This window comes from Maylandia zebra, linkage group LG14 (genome assembly GCF_041146795.1).
Source record: "Maylandia zebra isolate NMK-2024a linkage group LG14, Mzebra_GT3a, whole genome shotgun sequence".
Lineage (NCBI taxonomy): Eukaryota > Metazoa > Chordata > Actinopteri > Cichliformes > Cichlidae > Maylandia > Maylandia zebra.
This window is the reverse complement of record NC_135180.1, coordinates 19587568-19600022: the sequence shown is the minus strand read 5'-3', so window position 1 is coordinate 19600022 and position 12455 is coordinate 19587568. Positions and strand designations below refer to the sequence as shown.

The following is a 12455-nucleotide window of genomic DNA, read 5'->3' as shown; positions in this document are numbered from 1 at the left end:
TGTCAGTTACACTTACATATCTAAAAACAGCTGTTCAAGATATTAGAAAAGGAAAATACACAAAATTAATACACAAAATGTCTACGCTGTGAGCATGGAGTGTGTGTCTGTGTGTGTGTGTGTGTGTACTACTGTGGTGTCTGATCCATAATGATATAAGTAGAGAATCCTACAAGAGCATGTCCTAACAGTGAGAGAAGCTCACATGTACCAGAGGGAGAATAATGTGAAAATGTAGGAAAGAAATGCTAACACCAGCAGGAAATGCGGGCTCCGTGAGATAATTCAAAATATCCATGCATGCTTTTCCACTATAGGCTAATGTGGTGTTCTGGTATACACAAGTGCTTCAGGCACGATTTTATCCTGCCAGTAAGGCTTGTTGAACTGGACTGTTAGGTAGAAGAGTGAAATGAGAAGGAGAATCTGAGGATGATAAGAAGCTACGTAAATGAAGATTTTGTAGAGCAGAAAGGAGAAAAACAGTTTGAAAAAGAAGAGGAGAGAAGAGAGGACGTGGCGGCGATGGGCAGGAGTGAAATAGGAGGAGAACGAAAGGAGAAAGAATACACAGAAGACAGGAGAACAGCAAGTGGGATGTGTGGAGGATTATGCAGTGTCTATTGAGATACAGCTGTATTGTGCTATAAGGGTGTCTTTGGTTACTCAGAAAGAAAAAAAATGATAGTATGAATCACAGATGACAATGCATACACACAATGCATGTTTATTTTTAAGCGTGTTTATTGTATGATGCCTCTTCTAGATGGCAAATGAAAGATCTTGTTGCAAGGCAGATGATGTGCACAGATGAACAAATGTGTGAACACGTGGACACACATTCAGCAAGACGAGATATTCCTATGGAAACGTCATGTCACGTGCAGTGGATATGTGCATCTATTTTAACGAGTACATTCTGAGCATGTTTCATTCTTTGTGTGATGTTATAACATGCATTTTCACTAACGTACGAGGCATATTATAGGTGTTTTCCCCCCCAAGAAAACACTCATCTTTATTTTTCCTAGTTTTAATTGGGACAGTGTTTTTTCTGTCACAAGTGCACCATGAGGAGATATTTTTGTGTTGGGCAAAATATAGTTTGTGTTTCGCTCTCGCGTTTCCAGCGTTCAACTGCACCGTGAGCCAGCATCTGCTTTTCCTTAAATCAACTTCTATTTCATAGCCGGCAAGAGCCAGGACGTAACCGACACCATAAACAAACTTCAAACCTCGACTTCAATGTACTGAACTAATGGCCGCGTCTTCAGAAGAAATTCTAATGTATTATTGCTACAGAAGCCAGTGTTAGACAAAATTAAATGTGGAAGGTAAAGTGGCTGCAACTAGCTCAACGTAGTATCTTATTAGTTTCTCGGTAGAAGCAGTTTACTGCAACTAGCTCAACGTAGTGTCTTATTAGTTTCTCGGTAGAAGCAGTTTATTTAACACACTGGGATTCAGCCTCAACTTATGTTGTTAGTATCTTGCGCCAAAAACCAGACACCGACAAATTTACTGTGAAAATACATGTGACTCAGTGAACAGATTAATTTGGAAAGCCCAATATGCACATTTGGTATTTATAATACAACAGGCTGTGCTTACCTTTTTATATTTGGACCGGTCCTCTGTTCACCTCGCCTCACGATCTCACCAAAGGCCAAATCTGCCCCTCCTCAGCACACCAAAGATCCGGGTCACGGCACCAAGTTGTTGAAATCTCCCAATTCTTTGAATCTTTGGGCTGAAGGAAGGACAATACTCGGTGTATTTATGCTCAATCAACAATCATTTATTTCCATACAATTCAACACTTAAGAGCATAAGAACCATCATGATGGGGAGACATGCCTGAAGAGGGTCACAGCAAGTCTCAAAATGGTGACGGGTTGCTCAGCTTTTTATAGTCTCTAGTGGCCCCCATCTAGTCGTAAAAGCCAAAACATCACATTCTTTCTCTGTTACAGCGCCTAAGTTATGACCTCGGCAGTTGTTTCTCTGCTTTCTGTAAGGTTGGGGTATGGAATGTGGTCTGTCTATCTCCCCTGTCTTAGACACAGAGTCTCCTGCTTACAATCTTCTCTTCATGATTCAACAATTAAGCATGTAACACATTCACAGCAGATCAAGGATACAGAGTGATGCACACTTGTCTAATAAACTAATAAGTGAATATGTTCTTTTAACTCAAAAGTATAACGAGAACTAAACTACATACAGCTCACACACTCTATATTAAAGGGTATAATATGATCTACAGCAGTATTCTAATTCAACTACTTTGATTACATATATATAAGGTAACATATAATAACAGAATAATCTAATACAATGAATTCCCCCCCTTTTTTAAAAGATATTTTAGGTGAATGGTTCACATTGCTATCAAATATGTAAAATCAAGGCATGTGGAAGTGGAGAGATACATAAACAGTTAATAAGGACTTGGATGAAAGCTTGATAATTGTCATGGTCCTGGGTCGGTGACCCAGCGCTTTTAGTTTGTTATCATTTTCCAGATGATGATGATGATGATTGTTTTAGTTCTGTGTTATATTCGGTCTGCCTCTGAGTCTGCGTCTGTATCTGTCTGTCTATGGTGTCACCCCATCTGTTTGTGAAGCTGTCTGTTTAGATCTGTGTCTTGTTTGGTTCCCCGTGTCTGAGTTTCCTGTTTTATTGTGAAGGTCTCTGTCTGATGTGAGTGTGTTCAGTTTACATTTCCCCTGTCCCGTCAGTTCTGATTTCTCCCAGCTGTGTTGCCCTCCTGTCCCTCATCCCCTGATTACTGGTGTGTATTTAAGCCCTGTGTGTTCTCCTGCCTGTTGTCGGCTCGTCTGCATTCATCCGTCTACCTCTGCGTTCTATGGTGTTCCTGTCTCTGCGTCTCTCTGCCCCGCACCCCTTTTGTATGGTCTCAGGTTTGTCACTTAGTTTCTCCCAGTTTAGGTTTCCGTTTGTAAAGTACTCCTACCTCGTTGCCTGTTTTTGTCACCACCACCTTTGTAAATAAAACATCACTCGTATCATCAGTTTGCTGCATCTTGGGTCCTCCTTTTCCTCCACACCACACGGCTCCCTCCGCCAGCCGTGACAGTACGAGCCGACCAACATGGACCCAGCAGCATCCGCACCTTCCCAGGAGTTTCGGGAGGAATTAATTGACACTGTTTCAAGGTTGGTCAACTTGTGGCTCGAGCACGAGGGGGAAGGGTTTCACCGCGCGGTAGAAGCCAGGCTACAGCAGCTAATCTCTGCCCACTCCTGGCTGCTGGACTCGCTTCACCCGCTAGCACAAGACTTCCTTCTTCACGAGCTGCACCTTCACCCACCAGCCGCTACCGCTTCCCAACCCAGCCCGGCGGTGAAGGTTTTGCCCGGCCCGCCGGAGGTTTTGCCCGGCCCGCCGGAGGTTTTGCCCGGGAGGAAGCGACGATCGCGCCGTCGGCGCGTCACCCCACAGCCGGAGATTAGGACTTCGGAACTGCCGGCTGTGGTGAGTGAGAAGGACCCTTTTTCTGTTTTGGACTGTGTGACTGTTTGTTCCGGGGCTGTGTTTTTTGAGTCAGCTGCCCCGCCGGTAGCTCAGTTAGCTGCCCAGCAGCTACTAGCTCAGTTAGCCGCTCAGTCGCCACCTCCATCACATTCAGCCTCACTACCCATAGCCCAGTTACAGTCACAGTCAGATTCATTAGACACTATGTTACAGTCCATAGCCCAGTCAGTAGCTCAGTTGGTAGAGTCCATCCAACCCAAAAAGCACTGTTTTTCACCTGTTCATGTCCAGCAGAGAGACACGCCACATAACGCAGTAATCAGTCCCCAACAGCTGGCCAGTACAGAGACTGTGACGCACTCCAGGGCCTCCCCAGAGGCTGGGTTCCAGCCCCCAGCCGACTCTGGACCCCTGGAGGTCAAGAAGCCAGCTGAGGACTGCATCCGGCTGTCGCTGCCTGAGCTGAGTCACTGCTCTGTGCAGCCGCAGTCCGCTTTGTGTACGCCAGAGGTCCCCGTGCCTGCTGGTTCTGTCTTGTTCCTGCCAGAGGCCCGTGCGCCTGCTGGTTTTGTCCCGTGTGTTCCAGGGGCCCCTGTGCCCACTGGTCCTGAGACTGTTCTCGCTGGAGGGCCCGAGGAGCCCGTCCAGCCTCCCGCCTCGTCAGCTGGAGGGCCCGAAGAGCCCGTCCAGCCTCCCGCCTCGTCAGCTGGAGGGCCCGAGGAGCCCGTCCAGCCTCCTTCCGCTTCCTCGTCTGCTGGGGGTTCTGGAGAACCCAGCCAGCCTCAAGTGTCTTCTGCTGGGGGTTCTGGAGAACCCAGCCAGCCTCAAGTGTCGTCTGCTGGGGGTTTAGGAGAACCCAGCCAGCCTCAAGTGCCGTCTGCTGGAGGGCCCGAGGAGCCCACCCAGCACCACGCCTCGTTAGCTGACGGTCCTGGAGGACCCAGCCAGCACATCTCCACATCACCTCCTGCAGCATCGCTGCCGTCAGGTTTTGCAGCCGTCCCGCTGCCGTCATCCACGCCTGGTCCGGCCTCCGTGTCTTCATCCTCGCCTGGTCCAGCCTCCACCTCAGTCTCGTCTGGTCCGGCCTCCGCTTCAACCTCAGTCTCGTCTGGTCCGGCCTCCGCTTCAACCTCAGTCTCGTCTGGTCCAGCATCAGTCTCGTCTGGTCCAGCATCAGCATCGCCTGGTCCAGCATCAGCATCGCCTGGTCCAGCATCAGCATCGCCTGGTCCAGCTTCTGCTTCAGCATCCTCATCAGCCTCGCCTGGACCAGCCTCCGCATCGGCTTCAGCCTCGCCTGGACCAGCCTCCGCATCGGCTTCAGCCTCGTCTGGTCCAACCTCCGCTTCGCCTGGGGCTGCAGGGGCCACGCAGCCTTCGGGTCCCCTACTACCACCTTCACATCGTCGGTCGTCTGCCAGGCCGCTTGTTGGGCATCATCGCCACCGTGGCCGCCCTCCGGACTTCTGTTGCCACCCCCGCCTGCTGCGTGGACGACCTCCTACACGCCGCCGTTGCCGTCTGCACGGTCGGCCCCCGGACCTGCATTCGCGCCGCCGTTGCCGTCTGCACGGTCGGCCCCCTGAACTGTTTCCCCGTCACCGCCGTTGCTGTCCGCACGGTCGGCCGCCTGAACTGTTTCCCCGTCGCCGCCGTTGCTGTCCGCACGGTTGGCCGCCTGAACGGTTTCCCCGTCGCCGCCACTGCCTTCCGCATGGTCGGCCCCCGGAGATGAACTATTCTAGGCTCCTGAGTTGTCAGCCTCCGGGCCGGCCTCCTGAACTATATTTTGGGACCCTGTTCGGGGACTCCAGTGTGTGTTGTGTTTTGGTCAATTCTTTTGGGTCACTGGAGTTTTTTTTGTTTGGTGTTGGTCCCTCCGTCCTGGTCCCCCGCCGCCCGCCCTGGGTTGGTCGTCTGTTTTTGTTTTGGGCTGTCTGGGGCCAGCCCTTGTGGGGGGGGGGGTACTGTCATGGTCCTGGGTCGGTGACCCAGCGCTTTTAGTTTGTTATCATTTTCCAGATGATGATGATGATGATGATGATGATGATGATTGTTTTAGTTCTGTGTTATATTCGGTCTGCCTCTGAGTCTGCGTCTGTATCTGTCTGTCTATGGTGTCACCCCATCTGTTTGTGAAGCTGTCTGTTTAGATCTGTGTCTTGTTTGGTTCCCCGTGTCTGAGTTTCCTGTTTTATTGTGAAGGTCTCTGTCTGATGTGAGTGTGTTCAGTTTACATTTCCCCTGTCCCGTCAGTTCTGATTTCTCCCAGCTGTGTTGCCCTCCTGTCCCTCATCCCCTGATTACTGGTGTGTATTTAAGCCCTGTGTGTTCTCCTGCCTGTTGTCGGCTCGTCTGCATTCATCCGCCTACCTCTGCGTTCTATGGTGTTCCTGTCTCTGCGTCTCTCTGCCCCGCACCCCTTTTGTATGGTCTCAGGTTTGTCACTTAGTTTCTCCCAGTTTAGGTTTCCGTTTGTAAAGTACTCCTACCTCGTTGCCTGTTTTTGTCACCACCACCTTTGTAAATAAAACATCACTCGTATCATCAGTTTGCTGCATCTTGGGTCCTCCTTTTCCTCCACACCACACGGCTCCCTCCGCCAGCCATGACAATAATTAAGTTCTGTGAGCCAAGAGTTTTACAATGGCACTTTTTTATTAAAAATATAAAACGCTGGATTCTTATGAGATTATTTATTGCATTTGAAGTGCTAAATAATGAGAAGGGCAGTACTGCTGCAGTCAGGTGACAATGAATTGGAGTAGCTCTAGAATATATTTGAAGGATCCCAAAAGTGAGAGTGGTGTTATCAGATGTCTTTCCACAAATCATAATATTTGATAAACTGTAATTTTAAACTGTAAAACTAATAATAATTTAAGTGTTTAATGTGGTTAGAAATTTTAAATCTTGAGCATTTTTAATGCCTAAATCCATATTGGTCATAATTCACGAGCTCTTTCTCAATAGAAGGATTAAAGCTCTGGAAAGAAGTATAGCTCTTTTCAGGAAGATAAATAGAGAGTAAGCAGTTGGGCTTATCTGACAAAACTGTAACCAAAATGGAAAAAAAATAAACATTTTGAAAGAACATGCAACATCACAGGTCTGTGTCAATAAATTGGGATTAAATATTGGCTTCAGCACTTTTCCTTTCAGAAGCTCATTGTGCCACAGTGTGTGGAGTGTAGAGGCAAGGACCCAGATGCACAATACAAAGGTTCAACAAAAATCAAGAATAAATGGCTAAAAAAAAAAGTCTAATAAACAAACTCTAAAGGGTAACAAGCAGATATTAAAAAAAACTGCCATAGACAGACAAAGAGGGAGACAGGACTACTTATACACTGAGGGCTGATGAGGGAATGACAGGAGGGGAATTACACAGAGGTGAAAGTAATTAACAACACAGAGTTAAAAGAAACTACAGATGACTAATGTTCTACTTTAGCACATCAGTCATTTACAGTGCGTTATCCGAGGGAAAATCACCAGTCAGCTTTTGTGAACTTGGATGATTTGTCTTTTTACTAATATTCACCTAAGATGGTTAGACAGACATGCTTAGAAAGATACAGATATCGAATTATATGTCCCAGTGAAGTACACCAGACCTCCACAGATTGCTAGCAGAGCTGGTGAATATGTTTAGATGAAGAAGTGAATGATGAAAAAAAGATGTGTATTGTCCGATGAGACTTCAGAGGCTAAATAAGTTTGCTCTCTGCTTACTTACTCCCTGATGCCACCACCAACCAGTCAAGCTGCAGCTTACATCTGTCCAGACTGATATACATAAATTAAAGCAAAATGCAATAAGTTGACACCAAACATCTGAACAGCTTTGACTTATGGTCACAATCCACCCCCTCTGTTCCCAACAAATAATGGTAAACAAATGTCTTCTTGCAGAAAATTAGAGTGTTGACCTGGTCTTTGTCCTTTTCGAATAGAAAATGAAAAATCATTAAAATGTGTTTTCTCACTCTGACTTCCCAATTCTGATCTGTTCACCCGTGAGTCAAAGTGAAGGTAAATGTGCCAGATGTGATAACATTTCCTCTCTGTGTTCCTGAGAGATTTGCAAGAACGAGACAGATGTGTCACGTTGACCTTGATCTTTAACTGACAGCGCCTAATTATTTCTTTCTTGAGTCTAAGTCAACATTTGTACCAAATTCTGAAAAAATAGATAAGTTTAATAATTCAGGGCATTCACCAGACATTTCATTCATGAGAACATTTGAATATAGCTGACCACCTAAATACATATTCCCACTAGTGGCTGCTGTCAGGCCAGCGTCAGCATTGGTTGGTTCATCATTTCTCTTAGCTTGGCTAACTGCCCGTTTGGCCAGTTGCCCGTATCATCCTGACCTCTGGTTTTACATGCCGTGCCCTGCAGTTTCCTAGACCATCTCTTCGTCAATTAAACCAAAAGAGTTGCAAGTTTTTAATAGTATAGAAAATGAAATTTTTACATTTACAAATATATTAAGGTGATGCCAAGAAGAGGTCCTTCATTGAATATAACAACTATTCAGTTTTTTTTTTTTACCAATAATTCCATGACACGTGCAGGACAATGTTCCTGTTCAGAAATGGCTTAAAATAGGAGCCCGCTCTAAGCATATGCCAGATGTGCTAGACAGAACAAGTCTAATCCATGGCCCCACCTTCAAACTCACAGAACCTGAAAGATCTACTGCCAGCACTCTATGAGACACCACGGGACATACCCAGAGGTCCTGTGTTCATTTTAATATCGCAGCTAACTGGTGCATGTGTCATTCAGTTCAAAACTTTTGCATTTTAGCCTGTTGTATTCCTGGGAGCAAGGTCTGTGAGTAGTAAACTATTCCTCAGATAACAAAATTAATCTTTCTGGGCCACGTTCAGTACTAAAATCATTTTTAGGACTGGGCTGCAGAATGTTAAAAGCCATTGTTTTTCTTGTTTTGTGTGGGGTTTTTTCATGCAACATCTGAGCACCAGCAGGATTTGTTATGCAAAAGAGATTGCTCTAAATGCTCCAGTGTCAGTTTGTGAAGGTCAGTAGCATAATCAGCCATTTAAAAGCATTGCTGTCAATTTGTGTCGACAGCCTACCACCACAATCACATCAAACCAAGGGATTTTTGGAATATGAATTTCAGAGCTAAAAATAAGCAAAGCAGTAATTTTACCTTCACCTGGTCCCCGCTTATAAATATTACTGTAGCGCTCAGCAATCGTGGCAGAGTTTCACCATTTATCGACAACACTATTTAAATCTGCTGGATGGATTTGTTGGCAGTGGGCATTTTTTTGTTTTGTTTTTATCTGCCGTATACAGCACAACGCTGCACTCAGGACAGCCGAATAATCGTTAATTGGCACTGAGAGCCTGTGATTCGCATGTGGGAGCAGTGATTATATTTATAGCCATGTTAAAAATCAAACATGATAGCAAGTGAAACTGGCTGACATTTAGTGATACACGGACTTGTAAAAGTCAACTGTGTTTCATCAGAGGAACGTGTATGCACATGAGAGAGAGAGAGAGAGCACGAGTGAGAGAGAGACAATCCCTATAATAGCAGTAGCTGGAAAAAGGAAAACGATAATTGAATGCTGCAAATTTGCTGCTCAGCATTACTTGATTACTTGATATAGAACATATAATTATATATGTCCTGTGTATAAAAAGAATCTTCTCTCTCTCTCTCCCTCCCGCCCTCTAGTAACGCACAAAAGCTGTACCTGTATTTCATCAGCAGGCCACAGCTCTGTTTGATGTATGGTGCACCTTCAGGATGCATTTGGGGGGAGTGGGTCGGGGACAGAAACAAACTAATATGTTAGTGCTTTTCAGAAGGTTACAAAATGGCAACTCAAAACATAAAATACCTTGATCAATTTCCATGTAATTAGCTACAGCTTTGCATTTTTCTTCCCGATAAATGAAATTCTGCATGGCTGTAATTGCTCTAGTACATAGAGTAAGATAAAGTATAGCGAATGCAGATTAATTGCTTTTCTATGACTATACTCACAGAAATTAGAAATTCAATACATTTTAATACAGTGTGACATTAATTAACTTCGTCACCTATAGTTGATAATTCAACTTTCATTTCAAGCATTTAAACACAGTAGTCAGGATAATGCATGCAATGTGTTTGTCTGAATGCAGAGTGACAATAAAAAAAAAAACAAGAGACCATCTGTGATGCTAACGAGCACCCATGTTTGAAAATCTAATGTTACATACTAGAAAACTGTTATACACCTGATAAAGACGTTGATGGGGAGTTATCGGGGCAACCGGGCTTATGAATACCTGCAAAATGATTAAAACACATCTTTGCAGTTGTTCCTGCAGCAGGAGGTGTCACCGAGGCTACGCACACGCACATTTGCCAGGCTGTTGTGGCAGGAATTCGGTGGTATAAAAAGCATTTGCACATCTATCAACTAGACAGACTTTAAGTTAGAACCCTTGCATTTATCTTTTAGAAGAAAATAATTTGCTCATGCAGGCAGAAGAGAAACTCCCATCGTTAGATTGATTTCTTGTGCTTGTCTTAGGAAGGATAGGTGTGGATGGTGTTGGAGGGTGAGTCTTTCAGGTGTTCACAAAGAGCACAATATGGCCCTATTGGTGTGCACAGTAACTTATTAGGTGTCTAACCTGTTGCTCGTTGCTTGTGGCATTGTCACCCATGTGTTACACACACCAACCACCGGTCCAGTCGGTCACCCCTTTTCCATATTTATTTATGTATTTATTTTTAAGCATCACCATTAAATCGTCTCTTTCCTACACTCCAATCAATGAGCACCAGGTTCCCCCACATGGAATACTTACAGTGTGACCACTACTGTAATCATTTTAGCATGCTAACATTACAGTACTAATGAGGCCAGTTTTACAAAGAGTATGATGCCTTTGTTCACATTTTCTCAATAAATCTATAGTCATTTAATACTGTATTGCGCACATATTCATTCTGTTTAAACAGGGGATTATGAGGCCCCATTATGTAATTTTGTAGCTGTTGTCAGATTAGGGGCTTTTGAAACGCACATTAATATTAAATAACTATTTTGCAGGTTTAACAGCTGTACGTGATAAGTTGACTGCACAAAGTTGAGGTTTATCATTGTTATCACGTCAAACACTTGATTTTCCATGTGCTCTAGAGCACTGAAAGTGACAAAGCTGTCTAGTTTGTGGTGATTGTATTAACACTAACCTAGTTGCTAGTTTGTCTCTTTTTATGGGAACAAGGCACAACCAACCCATGCGGGATGCAGATGTGTTCTCACTGGGGCTGCACAGGAAATACCTCTTTTAAGAGCTCTCTTCAATTTGAAGTGTAATCGTCTGTGGATTTGGCTTGATCTAATCCGCAGAGATGTAACTGACAGAAGAAATGAAAAATAAAAAGTGGTCAAATCCCTGTGGCCTTTTAGAAAAAATCTTTTTATACACAAACAAAAACACATTTCAGATATGTTGCCCCTGACACAATAAGAACAGCTGTTATTCAGATAAAAGGCACATTTCCTTTAGCTTTAGGCTAAAAGTATGGCTGCTGTGCATATCAGGTGGTAACAAAGCGTGTCTTGTGGTGAGGAAATAAGTAGGACAAGTCATTTTAAACCCTCGTATATTTGAAATTTTAAAACAATTCTGGGTCTATATTCCAAACTAATTTCTTTCTCTTTTTGTCTTTCAGACCCAGTGACCAGAAGGAAAGCCGCATGTCTGAAGTCCAGAAAGACAAATTAATGGTTAAGAGAAAACAAGCCAAGTAGCAGGGTTCCAAATCATGAGTCATTATTGATATCATCCAAGATTTTTATCCGAAACATCATCAACCTTAACCTTCATCACAGAATAAGTTTACAAGAGTTCTAAAAGAGTTCTGCACTACAAATCAGAATAGTTTAATGTGAAGAAAAATGCTGTATGACTGTATATTACTGCACAACTTACATTGCTAATAGCTCAGCTGTTGTCATCTAGGCCTTGCACATCTCCATTATCTCTTTCATTATTACCACAGTGGAGTGCATTTACGTGCACACGGCATGAGCGATAACAGGCCACATCTCACCTAATGTTCTATCTGTGAGGAGTTCCATCTTCATGTGTCTGGCAGATATCCCTTTATATTAATCATCAGAATATTCCAGGTGCTTGTTACTAGCATCTCCTTACCATTTTCGTGCTTTGACTCTGGTTTGTGAAAAAGGGATATGTGATATATACGGCATCACGGATATGCATTATTCATATCTGTGCATGGAATTGCACTCCCAGCCATTCCATAATGATTATCGTCATGATTACAGCTCCCTGCAGATCGGTAGAAGACCAGGAACTAGATGGAGAACCTCAAAACTTTTGACCTATTCCAGAAGCAACACATCCCACGCCCCACCCAAAAAAATAAAAACACATTGTCTTCACTTTTCCCCTTCCTGTATTCCTCTTACTTTTTTCTTTGGGCTTTATCTTTTGTATGTGTACATAAAGCAATTTCAAATCTTATAGTTTTGTACATGTAATTTTTATGGTGTGTGGATATTTTCTAATAAAATTAAACAAAAATGGATGACCTTCTCCAGACTGGCCACTCTGAGTATTTGATTTTTTTGTTGTAGCTGTAGTTGTTAACTAAAACTAAAATGAACCTTAAAAAACTAAAACTAACATTTTTAGGGCATGCTGCACACCTGCACATATGATGGCATATTGTGATTTAAATCTATTTAGTAATATCATTTACAAAATGAACATCTACTGATTGAAAATATGAGATAATTAGGAAATATTCTGTTAGATTAAAAGTAAAATAAAGGGGGGATTAGAGTTACATCCTTTACATACAGACCCCTCATTTTTGACAGTACAGCGTTATTTTATTCAGTCTTAGATGGAGCTTTCTGTTATTCT

At 43.7% G+C, this 12455-nt stretch overlaps 1 protein-coding gene across 3 annotated transcripts in view; it reads left to right on the top strand.

The window, feature by feature from the left end:
* The window catches only part of zgc:172282 (leucine-rich repeat and fibronectin type III domain-containing protein 1-like protein), a 207829-nt gene extending 195707 nt beyond the window's left edge, over positions 1–12122 (top strand). For all 3 annotated transcript variants that reach the window (XM_076892408.1, XM_004543829.3, XM_004543830.3), the window contains one exon: positions 11233–12122. The gene's annotated coding sequence lies outside the window, so the exon portion shown is untranslated. The remainder of the gene's footprint in view (positions 1–11232) is intronic.
* Positions 12123–12455: the final 333 nt, after the last annotated feature.